This window comes from Ixodes scapularis, unplaced genomic scaffold, assembly GCF_016920785.2.
Source record: "Ixodes scapularis isolate PalLabHiFi unplaced genomic scaffold, ASM1692078v2 PGA_scaffold6__148_contigs__length_123643588, whole genome shotgun sequence".
In the NCBI taxonomy this organism is placed as follows: Eukaryota; Metazoa; Arthropoda; class Arachnida; order Ixodida; family Ixodidae; genus Ixodes; species Ixodes scapularis.
The window spans coordinates 82,577,928-82,593,561 of NW_024609881.1; the positions used below are offsets into that span (position 1 = coordinate 82,577,928).

The window sequence follows — 15,634 nt, forward strand, 5'->3', positions numbered from 1 at the left end:
CATGATTGGTGGCGAAGGCGTGACTGTAGAACTAGACGAGAGTATGTTCGGTCGGCACAAGTACCATCGCGGTTTTCGACGGTGTGGCGCGTTGCAGCAGGTGCTGCAACGCGCCACACCGCCACACCGACGTTTTAGCGTCACGGGTGGAGACCCGTGACGCTAAAACCCTGCAACGGCTAATAGCCGGGTGGGTCCGCCCTGGAACAAAAATAATCACTGATTGTTGGACAGGCTATCGCGAGCTTGCAGATGACGCTCGCTTCACGCACCTCACCGTCAACCACAAGCTGCACTTTGTCGACGCGAACACTGGTGCGCACACCAATACGGTGGATTGCACCTGGGCCCATGTCAAAAGCTCTCTTCCATCTGGACGGCGCGAGAGCCACCATTTCACTGGTCACCTTGCAAAATTCATGTTTTAGAGGAGAGACAGGGCGCGCGGAAACACTGATAGATTCCAGTCGTTCGTCGCCGCGGCCGCCAAAATCTAGAGCCCCGACGCAGACAGGGCGAGGATTCTGACGGCCCCGGTGACTTCGAGGGATCCGCTGCGCTGAGCCCGTCACCCGCCTGCATGCATAAAGACGACTTATGCGCCAACCGCTCGTCAAGTGCTCGTTACGTCAGTTATAGGTTCTGGTAGCGGTCTAAAAGGCCCTTTTCAGGGCCCCCATACTTTGCAAACGGAGCTGTGTTTTGAATGCGGCACCCGTGTCTCTGTAAAAAGTTCACAGGAAAGACTCAGCAAAGGTATGTGGTCCCGAATTTGGATATCGGGTGTTATGATTCAAATAAAAATTATTCTTGCTTATTTCGCGCCTTTGATCTGATTAAATGCCGCAGTTGCAGTCGTCCCGCGGTGGCTGTTGCTCGCCCATTCGCCGTCGGCGTGCCTCAGCTTTGTCGTCTTTGCTAGCAGCGCACCGGCGAAGGCGGCCTCTGATCCGAATAAATGCCGCCGTTGCAGTCGCCCCGCGGTGTTGTTGCTTGCTCGATCGCCGTCGGCGTGTCTCAGCTCCGTCGCCTTTGCTAGCGGCGCACCGGCGGAGGCGGTTGATCGGCCAAACCGCGTTCGGCTTTGGCTAGCAGACGGCGTTCGTAAAATGGCGTCAGCTGTTGCTGGCTTCACGCGGCGGTACCGTGCGTGCTTCTATTCATTCGGCGTTCGTTGCCATGGTGACGGCGAGGAAAGCAGACGAACTTTATATTGCGGAAGAACGCTGCGGCGCAGCGATACCAGGTGCGTTCTAAAGCCCTTCCCGCATGCTTTTTAATGGGCGGAAGGCGAACAAAAAGAGTTCGAAATAAGGACTTAACGCAGAAGGCTGCATTTCTCCAGCGCCTCATAATTTGACGAGCCTTGCACGAAAAGCATGTTTTTAGACCGGAGTTTAGAGATAGTTTTTTTTACAACAACATGGGTCTAAAGTATCAATGTGCCGTATTTTCCAACACCTTCCTCTCGGAAAACACTCAGAGGAGAGGAGGTAGAAGAGAGGAGCTGGTGGAGGGAGCCGGTCGGTTTCTTTTTTGTGGATCTCCCGCTCAATACGAAAAAAAGGAAAAGCTAGGGGTTTGAAAGCCATACCACACCTCTGTGGTGCTGTCTAGAAAATGTTTAAACCGCTGCCGCATTTCCCCTCCTTCTCCTCTCTCTTTTACGGCAACCGGCCGACACACCATTTTTCTGTTCGCAGGAGTAAGGACCCACAGCCCCGTTCAGGCTACGGCCAGAGTGATGTGGTGGATGGAGAAGGAAGAGGCGACCGAAAGGAGGACGCTCAAGGGGTTTCACGAGTGCCTGAACTGGAGACAGCTCGAGTTTCTTACGCCGGTGCCTCCAGCACTCGTCTGCGACCTGTGCGGGATCGTAACGAAGTGCACGCTCGTTACAAATTGTCGACACTTCTACTGTACAGACTGCATCGACGGCATCACCATCGAATACGACGGATTCGCGATATGCCCCTTAGATGACAACAGACTGTTTTCAGACAGCCTCTGCAAAGTGGAAGGAAACGACGCCCTAAACCGAAGTCGTGTGCGGTGCCCTAACGCCGGCCACGGCTGCGAGTATACGGGGTATTTGCAAGAGGCGGGAGAACACTTTCGCGGCTGCAGATTCCAGCCGGTACCGTGTAGCAACTGTGGATCGACGTACGGCTACAGCGATTTTGTGTACCATCGTCTGCACTGCCGCAAGTCCACTTTGAATGAAACAAAGGCGAGCTCAGGGACAGACGAACAATCTGAATAGTGCGATTGCAGATGCTGTTGGGTGAACGGCGTTTCCGGTTGAGAGAAATGGAGGTGCGTTGGCTGTTCAAGTCGTGCACTTACGTTCAAACCAGACACGGTTTTTTCATTCATGGTTGAATAAAAAGAATTCTTAATTAAATAGCGCACGATGCACAGTATGTTCGCAATAATCATTTTATTATTTTACTAGCTCGTAATCACCAAAGCAACACGATTACTTTTGTCACCAATAAAATTACTTGTTACCGTCACTTTTTTTTTTTTTTTCAAACACTTTCTCTTGCTATTTCTGGGTCTACGAATACTTTGTCACCACATCTTAAGGCTAAACGCGTTGCGGTATGCCCCACTTTATCAGCTTCTATATCTTCCGAACAGCAAATCCCCCACCCCTGCCCGTTTCGCGATCTCGATGAGCATCGCACCGGCGTGCGGTCGTGTATCACTACCGCGTGGTGCACGTTAAAGACCCCAGGTTAGCGGTTGTACCGCACTGGCTAGATTGCTCATCTACAGCTGAGACACCAGACGCCCACTGAGACAGACTAACTTCCGGCTGTATGAACATACACACAATAAGTTTGCTGAACAACAAAATAATTAAACGATTATTGCCGAGCTCAGATTGGAGCTCAGATTTTGTCTGGACGGTTTACATGACTTGTTTGGTTTCGAGCTGGAATTGTGAAGTCCGAGCATAGTGCAAAGGCCTTTCAGTGCAACATTTGAGGGGTAATGTAGCAACTGCTTCTTTAATAACCGTTCAAACAGCTTACCTCTGCTCTTTTAAACAAACCTGAATCCGGCTCAAATCACCTTTACACTCAATCCACCACTTTCGGTTTTTTTCCCGTTCCTGGGAGGATTTATTGGTACGAAACTTATGAAAGCAAAGGGCGCCATTGGAGAGGATAGAAAAAAAGATTGTGCGATGATTACACGACGTTATGCGTTCAGACAGCAACAGCGTGCTGCTTATTCTATTCGACGATAAGACGATGACGATAAGACGATGACGATCGATTGACATCGCACCGATCGTGTATCATACGGTGATCTAATATTGAAATAACACTGCATTGATTTGACATCGATGCGTTGCTGACGATTAAAATATTTTTAGGCCGCGATGTGTTTTCCCGCCAAATTTTGCGGGAAAACTGAGTTGGTGCATGGGTCACGTGGCGACAATTTTTCCGCTAAATTTAGCGGGGAACCTGAATTTGTCTGTAGGTTCCGTGACGTCAGGCCACGTGATACAAATTTTACCGCCAAATTTAGCGGGGAAACCGAATTGGCGCATAGGTCACGTGACGTGAATTTTTCCGCTAAATTTAGTGGAGAAACCAGGGAGTTTTTGTAGATAGTTTTTGTCCCGCAAGGGCTCTCCGCAACCCGCTGCGATACCCGAAACTCTACAGTCAATGCCATTGGCGGGCAGGCGCGGTTACGGCCTCTTCTTTGCGGGGGGCTTATCGGAGGGAAGAATGCGGTCTACAAAAACTCCCGACTGACGGCGTTTACGTATACACGGTCGAAAAACCAGGGAGCGGCCCATAACAGCTGTCACTGTAAAAGCTTCATTGTAAAAACCTGGTGGAGAAAGGCAAAAAAAAAATGTAAAAGATTTTATAGAAAGAAATTCAGAAACATGTTTTTTTTTTATTATTAGAAAAATGTTTCAAAATCTCAATCTAAGTTACAGTAGCTCGATTGAGCAAACGTGATATAATTGCCTTGCTTAAAAAGCACGTCCGAGCTCGCTTGTACCACGTCCACGCAACTTTGCACATGCAAAACTCTCTAAAACTTACATTTTCCGTATACAAATGATACGGAAAATGGTACATTCTTGTGAAATGCCAACCGCTTATTTTGCATCTGACAAAGCGATTACGTCTTTTGTCCTACGTGAGCTTTGACAATATCTGATTTGGGTTATCTTGGTGGCATCAGAGTGTGAGGGGCTTTGAGGAGTATTTGGATTTTTTAAAACGAAAAGGGAAGACTGTTTCGACAGTTAAAGGGGCTGTGCGACGACATTCGGTAGGAGTATTTCTTACTTTACACCAGCTTCCTGGCACTAGTGGGACCCAAGAATACTCGAACGCAACACCACTGACCAAGAAGCGTCTCCGTCGCGGCGGAATTCAAAGGATGAAAGCAGAGCTTTTCTTTCAGTCTCTCCTTCGCGAAATTTGATAACGGAGCTGTGGGGACAATGAACGTCAGGGATCCGTTTTAAGCGGTATTTGCGCAAACTACAAAAATTGTTGCATCGCCCCTTTAATAAGACGTAGATGCTACATTAGTAATCAAAAGTGCACCAAAATGGTTTCGTAAAAAACTTAGACTTCACGGGCCCGGCTTGGAACCGAACAAAGCGCTGTACAGACTCTCAGTACAAAAGGGTATCACCTTCTTTTGTAGATCTTATAAACTACAGTTCAATTCTTTGCTCATTTCTAGATTCAAAATCTAATAAGTTCGACATATTGCAGAATTGTATAGCTCAAACTGTTGTGACTAAGAAACAAACTTGACAGCATGAAAGAAAACAATATCGCACGTATTTCTTAGTGATAAGTGTTTATTTTGTTTTCTCTTAAATAAATGCTACAGCTGCCCACAGTCATTTCTTTGTGTGGAAAATATTAGACTTAACACGACGGTCCCACGGCGGCCATCTTGAACTAGCCATTAGTTCAACCACTAGATGGCGGCACTCATCCGTGTGACCTAGAGTCCGGGAGCCAGAGTTGCGCGTTCATGCATGGCATGTGGATACAGCTCCTCACGTGACTGAATTCGGCGAATAGCGGCGCCGCGCGTTCGAGGCGCGCGGCGCGCTCAAAAGCCGGGGAACGTACGCCGGGGCGCGTGCAACGTCTACTTTGCTGCACGACACGTGATACGGCTTCTCACGCGATCGGATCAGGGCGGCACGCGGCACGTGGAATCAAACGCGCAACTCTGTCTCCAGTAGGGAGCCTATACAGGAACTCTAGTGTGACCAGAAAACAGGCTCGTGACAGTGATATTGCTCTTCTGCTCTTAATTTCCTCCTTTCTGCTGCTCGCCCTTGCACGTTCAGTGCTCAGCGCGTGCTCCCGCTGACAAAAATGCCAGCAAACGTGCCAGTGGTGCTAGTAGTGCCCAGTTCGCACAGAAGGGGAGCCCAGCTAGCTCATCCACCCGATCGAGAGTGCTTAGCTGAGCAAAATTTGTTCTTTAATACTGACTTTGTTCCGCGCTGCAGGGTTGGCAAAGCGATTTCTTTAGAGACTCACAACCAGTAGCTATCGTTTTAACTATTCAAGAATTAAAAACATAGTCAATCAATCAGTGGAGAATGTTATCAACGTCAAAGAACATATATAAGACATGCCTTGTCAGCATTTCGTGAATGAAAGAGCTTTTGCACGAGAGGAACGTTTAAAATCATTTTCGCTGAAAGTCAGAGCGCAGCCGATATAACAGGTCAATGAGGCCAATGAAGCAGAGCCAGAAAACATTAAGTCACAGAGCTCAACGTCCTATAGTGCTTTTGTTGTCACCGGTCAAAGCAATCAAGCGCAAACCATGCATCATGGTTTTGCGCTTTTAGTATGCGTGTTTGTGCTTGTGTATCTTATAGTCTTTGACTGCATCTTAATCCATGATAAAACGAGCAATAGCATACTTTTTTTTTCAAGACGGGTGTTCAGAAGTTTCCTTTATATAACTTATCATTTTGATGATAGTTTGATTAAACTTGATTACCAAATATCTGACGTTATAAATACCACCCCAATATTGTTCAAATAGTACGCCGAGGTCGTAGATTCTGCATCTTCAAGAGAAGAGTAAAAGTATTTTTTAGCCCCAGTGACCTAAACTTAAAATTTGTTAGGCGACCGGGTAGAATATTTCAAAGTGCTTTTTATATTTCTATGGATTTTTTCAGTAATAGTTAAGTCTATTGATAATTTGAGGTTCAAAAAAATATACCAACGTCTTACATGTATCTTTATATAGCTGCCTTCGGGGACTTATCCAGAACACGTATTTCTCTTCGGGGGATCGGTGGCCGAGTGAGCAAAAGCGCACACCCAGCTCGACGCGCGTGGAGCGGAAGCTCGCGCTGCAGAACCCAGGGATCGATCCTGGGTTCGAGCCCTACCAGCCCTACCCCTGCCCGTTTCGATCTCGATGAGCATCGCACCGGCGTGCGGTCGTGTATCACTACTGCGTGAGAGCACGTCAAAAGACCCCAGGTTAGCAGTCGTATTGCACTGGCGAAATTGCTCATTCATCTACAGTGTAAACCAGTGTCGCCCCTACTGGCAGACCGACCTTACGCTGTATAAATCACTAAAACGTCCAATTGGAGTTTTTTTTTGTCTTTCTCTTCGTCTCCCCAAGAAACAAGTTTGTATATTCAAGCATTTAATTATTGTAAGCCGGAACTTATTTCAACGGCTCACTACAGTTATTTCAAGCAAGTATATTTGCACACATTTTTAATCGCAGTTGTCGGGGAACAGTTGTTCAGGATGGCTCAGGCTGCGTTGGGCATGGTTGTGTCGTCGCACACCCATACGCGGCAAGAGAAGTCCAATTGCTGCCCGGCAGGAGTGAAGACCACAAGGGAACCGCTCTCTAGCCCGGTCATGGAAGAACATGTCAGGGCATCACTGAGCATCTCGCTTGATTTTATCTCGCAACACTCATTGTGGGGTTCCCAAGAACGAAAGGGAAGCGCAAGGAAACTTTACAAGTTGTGATCCTGGGCCAGCTTGCTAGAACAGCGTCTCGAGACAGTCGCGCGCCCCACCTTTTTCACCGCTTTCTTTCACTCAGTCTCAACTAAGACGCTGTTTCTAGCAAGTCGGACCTGGCTGCTTATAATTAGTTGCAAAGGACAAGAGTCCTGGTTGGTGTAAAGCGCAAAGTGGAAGCTTGGAGTCGTTGCATGATTAAACCAACACCATGAGAGTTGATCGTCTGACATTGTTCTTATTTGAATAAATTAAATAAAGAGTAATCCAAAGAAGGACGCCCTAGTAAGGGTTTCGCACATGGGCAACGCTTTTGATAGGGCACTTCACGCAAAGGGTGTTTATTAGACCCTTTTCCTGAGCCACAGATTTGAGCCACGACGACTGGCTGTTTGTAGCCTTACCATAAAGACCAGTCACTGCTGTTTCCACATAACACACTCCGTTAGTTGTCTACGAGTAGAATAACGTTAAAACTGAAAATCTCAAATCGCCCACGATGGCGAAGAAAACAGAACCAGCGCGGTTGGAAAGCTGGAACCTTAAAAAGAATGTCTGTTAAAAATCTTGGAGTGAAGAGAAAGAAATTCCCCTTCCTCGTCACCATCATATGGAGTTCAATATTTGCACCTTTCGTGGTGTCGGAACATGGCAGGCAGCGGCTTATTTATATGCAGTAAGTGGTTTCGAGAACTTGCTTGAGACCCTTGTAACGCGCTGCTCGTGTTTTCTTTTTTTTTTTTTTTTTTTTTCTTGCAAGATTAATTGGGACTCACTGCAAGAACGAGGAAGTAGCGCGAGGAAATATTTGAGAAACGAATCCTCTGCGTCAGGGACAGAATCAGCGCCGCTTTGCCTAAACTTCTCAACCTCGAATTTCAGCCACCTTTCAAAAGATGGCGCAAGTGTGCGTCGTCTGCTTCAATTTAGGTTCTTTTTATTATTTTGGACAATTAATATGTTTTAAAAAATTACTATAATAAAAAGTGATTTTAATCAGAACGATAAAAGCTCTAATTAAAGAATCGTTGTTTAAATAGCTGTCCTCTTCTTTGAAACCGGTTTTTTGCGTACAGAGTCGAGTTTCAAAATAGTCCCATGATTTAAAATTATTTTAAATAAATCTGAATATGAATAAAAAAAAAATCACGCTTATAGAGAATTAGCTCAGTTCCTCTAGCATACAACTAAAAAAAAAAAAAAAAGAAATAGATGAGATCCCAGAACGCTGTGTGAGAAAAACCAAGAAGGCGTGAGGGAAATTCTTTGAAATTTTATCACAATCAATTTGTCTTTACAAGAAAACGGGTGGCGTTGCATTTCTAATATTTCATATGCTGAGTTTCTATGTTTCCCAGGAGCATGCCCTTAAATTTCGTTGCTGCGTTATGATGTGAAACTGAGCTACGAGACTTCAAAATCGCATACAAAAAAGGCTCTTTTTGAATAAATAATAAAAAAAATGTGGGTGTGCTAATTAAGAAAAACCCGTATACACGAAACTAGACGAGTCCTTCCTCTATTCAATAAAAAAAAATAAGAACTCGTCTGGGATGCATTACAAGTCTAGAAACTTGGAATGCATAGAGGTTTGTCTTTGAAAATATCAAAACTTGCACTTTTTGTTTTCTTATGCGCGTTAAGTTTTGAAACATGCGTAATATATTTTGCACTAAAAGAGTGATGATGAATTGGTGATTTATTTGCAAAAAAGAACGAAATACGTAACACGCGCACAGACGCGATATTCGCACCGCAAACAGGCGCGTTAGCGCAGCTGCCACCAGTATTATGGTTGGGGCCGTGGGAGCGCTGCCTTAAGCGAACGTTGGATCCTAGCTAAATTCCTCCTTTCTCTTGGATCTTTTGATTGAGGTAACGTCATGATATAAAACCTTTACCGATCTTTCACCAGCGCTGACATCAAATTCCCACGGAGGTTCAGCTCCCTTATTCGAACGGAAAGAATGTGTAGCCCTGGAGATCAATGATTCTGCTTTACGGCACTGATTTACATTAGGGGTGGCTCGATAACATTGAGCGAACTCCCCGGCCCCATCGACCAGAAAGAAAGTGATGCCGCACCTCGTCAGCCACTTCTCCTAGAACAACGATGCGAAACGGTGAAGCTTGACGTGCTAGCGCCCGTGCAGAGCTTCGCGCCCGTGGAAAGCCGAAAGCTTCACGTGAGAGCGCTGGTGTAAAGCGGTGAAGGTTGACACGAGCGGCGCTTAGCAAGTACTACGGCTTGGAGAGGACGGAGTTGGCCGTTCTAGAAATTCAAACGGTGATGGAACCACCCGCGGATCGACTAGCGAGTGTTTGGTTTTCCATTCGCAACTTTCAGCAATGGTGGTACCGCGGTGTGAAAATCGCGCTTTTTACTCCAGGATCAGAGTTGTCCCAACACCGGCCCGCGGAGGCGATCGGGCCGGCCTGCGGTCTTTGTGTGGCGCAAACCTCCTCAAACCAATGCAAATGTAAACGCGCAATAAACAAAGAAAAGAAGAAAGAAATCGCGTTGCGACGCGGATTAAAGACGCAAACAAAGATATACAAAAGAAACTCAAAACTAGGGATGCTGCGAACCACGCTAGGTCCGAATTCGAAAGGTTTCGATATTTTCGAACCGAACTGATGTTCGATTTTGAAAAGTTTCGATATTTTCGACCGTAGGGAGGTTCGAATTCGAAAAATTCGCAACTTTCCAAAATCGTGGGGTTTCGAAATCGAAAAGTTCGAAGCTTTCACGGTTTCTAAAAGTTCGGGTTCGATTATTTCGAATATTTGTTTACTTGAGGTTCGATAAATTCGATGATTTCGAACTTTCCTAATGTGAAATTCGAGAGATTTGAATGTTTCGAGTTTCTTTGGATTTAAAAATCGAAAAAAATTCGAACGTTTCGAATTTTTAAAGACAAAGTTCGATTAATTCGAAGATTTCGATTTTCTTTCTACATAAACTTCGAAAAATTCGAAGGTTTTTAATGCTAAATTCGAAAAAAAAAGAAAAAAACTTCGAAGGTTTTTGATTTCTTTGAAGTCCAAGTGCGGAAAGTTCGAAGTCCGGTTTTCATGTTCCGCCACAGTTTCAATTTCAAATAACGTTTTCACGCCTCACTGGTTTTCACGAAATCAGGTTTAGAAAAGTTCGGGTGTGATATTTAGACTGCGCGAAGGTGTGATATTTAGACTGCGCAGGCAATTAAATGAGACGACGAGTACGCCGGATGTGCTGGAATATTTGCCAGTGCAGTGTCGTGTAACAATAGATCAGTAAATGTGACCGCCAGCCCGGGGTGCTCATTTACGTGCATTACGAAGTAGTGATCCTACGAACGCACTGTTTAATGATACTTATCCAGTTCGAAACGGCCAGGGGCAGGCAGATGGTTGAGGTACAGAAAAAACTTGAAGTGATCTGGCAAACTGCCCCGCTACCCCCTTGCACGCTGGTAGTAATCCGATCGAACGCCGCCCGAGTGACATGATGCAAAATCCTGAGACTGGAATGAAATTTGAAAGAAAAAGTGTAAGAAGACAGAAAATAGGGGACAGGACAACATCTCGAACTCAACTCAGCTGAGTTTGAGACGTTGTCCTGTCCCCTTTTTTCTTTCTTCTTACACTATTTCTTGCGAATTTCATTTCCAGTCTCGGGATTGTGCATCATGATCAACATACACCAGCTCGACTGCACCTTGAGAATTTTTTTGTTTGTAATTGCTTTGGAGGTTTATTTTCGGGGGCGGAAGAAATGCTGAGCAAAAAGCACAGAAGCTGACGCAACGTGAGGTTGAGGAGCGTTCTACCATACCATGGCGTCGGAAGAGGAAAAACGGGGGCGGAGGGAGCTCCAGTTTCTCACCCCCTCCTGCCACATATTTCGGACTGTTAAAGAAAACAATACGGGAAAGAGTGCATGGTCGAGCTTATTTTAATCTGAAATTATTTATGCATATGTATAGCTACTGTCGCTCTTCACTGCATAAAAGATCGCGTAGATGGTCATTAATTGTTAAGGCCGGTTCTCACATGCAGCGAAGCGCTGATGTAACGCTGCTCACGTGCCGTCAGGTACTTATCGTATGCCATGAGCAACAGTTTTGACGGTGCGATACAAAGCTGGTGAACGCTCCCGTCGGCACGTGCTTAGCACGAGGTCAGCGCTATGCTTGTCGCGCTCCGCTGCATGTGTGAACAGGCCTTTAGAAACGCGTTGTGAGGAGGCACTACTCGTCACATGCTCGGCGGCTCGAAAGTTCAAAGCTATGTCTTTTCGACCTAAATAACTGTGCCATTGGTAAAAAATAATCAATAAATAAACATATCAATAAATGCAAAAATACAAGGCTGGAGAGAAGAAAAAAAAACTATTAAGAACCCGCCGGAAGTGTTGTATTCTTGCATATTCAGAGGCCCAGAACTATGAAACAAGTTTCTCCTTCCAAAATATGTACAGGCCGAAAGAAACACGTCCCAAAAACGTAAAATGAGAAAAAAAAATATTTTTTTTATGACGCGCTGAACTTGAACAATTTTAGAAATCTTTCCCCATGAGTTAATTTATTCCTCAACGTGAAAAAAAAAACAATAAATGCATTATTTTGTATTCTGCAGATGTTAATGATATGTACTGTCTCTGGTGTTAATTTAAATGCGATACCCAAACAATGTAGCCGAAAAAAATTACCAAGTTTAGGGCATAATTGTCCATAGGTACATGTTTGGATATTTATTCGAAACTCGTCTTGAACAACAATAATCATATCTTCAGAGGACACTCACCTAGGCTATACATAGATCATTCTTAAAAAGTTTAACATCACTACCATAAATAGCTTCGGCTATAGCGCGCTTCAAATATGGCACAAACGACAATTGTCACAAACCCGTCGTCCTTCCTCGCTCCTTCGGGAATCTATTTTTCTAAAACCAAGCATGCCAGATGATTGAAATAAACGGTATTGTCTTTCGCAAGGAATGCGTCACCCCATGTAAAATTGAGAAAAAAAAATTAATAATGTACCTTACTGCTTGAATCCAAATGAAACCGCCCGCCGGTTTTTCGAAGTTCGACGAGCTTCGAACTTTTACCCTAAAAGTTCGAAGTTCGTCGAACGTTTGACTTTTCAGGAATCGAGAGTTCGACAATTTTCGAATTCTTCAGAATAATAAGTTCGAAATTTCGAAAATTATTGAATTTCTTAGCTTAGGAAGTTCGAAAGTTCAAAAAGCTTCGAACTTTTTAGTGCAAGAAGTTCGAAAGTTCGAAAATCATCGAATCTTTTTGTCTATCAAGGTCGAAAGTTCGACAAGCATCGAATTTTGCAGCGAAAGTTCGAAATTCGAAAAGCGTCGAACTTCTTAGTTTAGTAAGTTCGAAAATTCGACTTCCGTCGAATTTCTCGATATGGAAAGTTCGAAAACTCGAAATCTTTCGAACCTTTCGAACCGCTTGATTCGATCATCGAAACTTCGATCGAAAAAAGTTCGCGGCCTCCCTACTCAAAACGCGGTTTATTTTGTTATATCAGTTTATGTACAGTACATTGTCATCACCAGCATTACTGTCTTATGTGTGTGTCACTACGTTAAAATTCCTTCACATTCTCATGTATATCAAGCTTAGTGTCCGGTGTCCTATCTAATGCCTACTGTCATCGTCAGATCTACCCTTCTTAGCAGTTTTCTCCTCCGTGTGAATACGGCAAAAATCCTATGCGCTGTGATTTCTGCCGATTATTTTGAAATACTTTCATTTCCAACACATTGCATTTAAATATAATGTATATATACATACGTATTCAGCCACCTCATCATTTCTTTACAAATTTGTGCTCACGTTTCAAATTTTGTATTTGAGCGCTTATTGAAGCTTTATTTATTTAGTATTTCCTCGTTTATATTGTCAGATCTACTTTTCGGACTCGAGACTGTGATAGGTCCCCGAATCCGGCCCCTAACGTTTGGAGACACCCTGTCTCGGACGATTCACACCAGAACGAAGGTACTCAGCACACCTTCCCGACGTGAAAATATATAGCTCGGATTTCACGAAAAAAAAAAAAAAGCTTTCGTCGCAGAATTAATTTTGTACTGCTAGCAGTTCTACGACGGTCGTCCAGATAACAGCGCATTCCGACAGCGAATCTCTTTCACTCACGTTCATGGCCAGTGTCGTCACTTGGAATATCTGGCAATATTCACTCTGTATACAGCAACTCACTGTTCGCAAACAAGTCCACTTTGCCCACATCGAGCGTGGTTATTGCCCGTGCGCGGAAACCGAATATCGGGAGGAGTGATGCGTCTGCGCATGCGCACTGCCGACAGCAGCGCCACCTCGGTGCCCCGACGTCAGAGACTTTAGTTGTTATATACTCGTTCAGTATATAACAATCAAGCAGCACCAAAAAGTCACCGTCATGGCGCTCGTCGTCTTTGGACGTCTGATATCACTGGCCATAGCCATTTTCCGTAAAAAAATTTGCGCGCGATCCCGCGATTTTTTTTTTATTGCGAAAGCATTAATTATTTTATAGAGCGGAGCCGGTGTTGTCCGTAACCGCGAAAAATGGCAGAAAAATTCCCTCCGCGGAACGTTTTTTTTTTTAAATAGAGAGTTTTAGTAATACGTATAGGAGCAAACGCAGACCCCATACGTTAACGTTGACGTTGCGTCCTCCACACTGCGCATGCGCCATACGTACGTAATGCGGCGAGCCTTGCGTACGTACGCTCGCTATCGATTTTTGCGAACGTACCTAGCGGTCTCCTGCGTGCCATCTCGTTGCTCTTGTCGCGCACGGGAGAGCGCGAGACTAGTCCAGTTCGAAAAATGGCGGCGGTGAGGCAAACCAGCGGAAGTGCTACGCGCATTGTACGGGTTCGCTTTATAATTGAAGATGACATCAACCTCCTCAAAGAAGTCAACGCGACGAACCCTTTCGAGCACTCACAAAGATGGGTGTCGATAGCCAAGAACGTTGGCGACGCCGTCGAACCCGAAAAGGTGTTTACCGTGCGGTCGGTACAAAAAAAAAAAAAAAAGGCAAAACACGTGCACAACAGGCACACGGAAACACGCACTTCCGTAACAAAGCGAGGAGAATCGGGGCTTTGGATTGGCTTGACCGAATACCCGCCTTGGATTGTTTGAAGCAGTTTACAGGAGCACCTCTAGATGGCGCTACAAGCCTTTACGTATGCGTTCTTCTTTCCGCTGTACTAAAAGTGCGTATTCGACACGCTCCGTAACGTTCCGTCGACGCAACGTTAACGCTAACGTAGGGGGTTTGCGTTTGCCCCTATACGTATTACTAAAACTCTCTAATGGCTTTGACGTGGCGTGAGTGACGGATAGTTCAAAGGAACGCCACTCCTGGCGCTGCTTCCTCGCGCCGCTGCTAGGGAGGCTGTAGTGAGGGTGGGCGCAACTCAAAACCTGGAGAGCGTTTGCAATTTAATGGCGGCGCCAGAGGGAGAGGATTCGGGAAAGGATATGCGCCAGTGTTGCCTGCACGAGAGCAGGCGCCCGCTCTGTTGCAACTCTGTTGCTCCATGCGCCTTTCCTCCTCTCGCCTCCCATTGCAAGCAACGAGCGCCTTGGCGCAGCCTCTCTCGCTTCCTTCTCGCTCCGAGAATTGCAAACGTCGAGCGGAGAAAGCAAAGTTGCCAGACAAGCAGCAACGTCCAAGATGGCGGAATTTACCATTTTTCGCGTTAAAAAAATACTTAACCTATCGCAACAAAACTGGTGGCTATGGAAAAGTAATCATTTATACCTTGTGTAAATGATTCAAGCACCTTAATGGGCTTTTAAGACCCGAGTTAGGAAAGAAAACGACCCTTTGCCCCATAGACTCCCAGTAAAATTTAGCAACTAAATGGCGTCCATGTCCCGTGATCGCCGATCTAGCAGTTGCACCCACCCTCACTTGAGCCTCCCTAGCCGCTGCAGCAGCTTGCGCACACCCGCCGCTCCCCAGAGGCCGGTCGGCCGGCCTCTGCAGAGGTTATAATGGGGTGCACGCCTTGTAGGAATACGCTACGTATACGAATGCTTTCGCATTCCTACACGTAAGCAGTCTTAAGTGTCTTTTCTTCGAGTGATCGGGTCCAGTCGGTGAACAGCAGACGCACAAAGAGGACGAGCGCCATGAATGTGCACTTTTGGCGCTGCCAGATTGCCTCCGTCGGATTGTGGTGTTGACTGCGGTCCGAAATACCGTAAAAGGGAGAGTGGGATGCGTACGAATATTTGCAGTGAACCTAGAGAGTAACCACAATAATTGTAGTCAATCGGATTTTCACCGCAATTACACAATATGCTTTCTCATTTACCTCCCTGCTTTTTGTATACTTTGAGATCTTTTGTATTTCGAGAAAACTACACACAAAAAAAGCCGTGTTTTTACTACTTGCAACGGAGGTAAAACTAACTAATCCTAAAGCGCATGCGACATGACAATGCGTTTTTTATTTGCGCAGTGCCTAGTCACAACAGTTACTGCAACCAATGATATTGTATAGGCGGCGCTAAACGCAGCTTTTAATGTACAAAAAAGAAAAGCAAAGCCACAAACATGTGACCTTTATATATTGAC

General features: G+C 45.4%; 1 pseudogene; it reads left to right on the forward strand.

Moving 5' to 3' along the window:
* LOC120842808 overlaps positions 1–2,288 on the forward strand; it is a 48,040-nt pseudogene extending 45,752 nt beyond the window's left edge.
* The last annotated feature ends 13,346 nt before the right edge of the window (positions 2,289–15,634 follow it).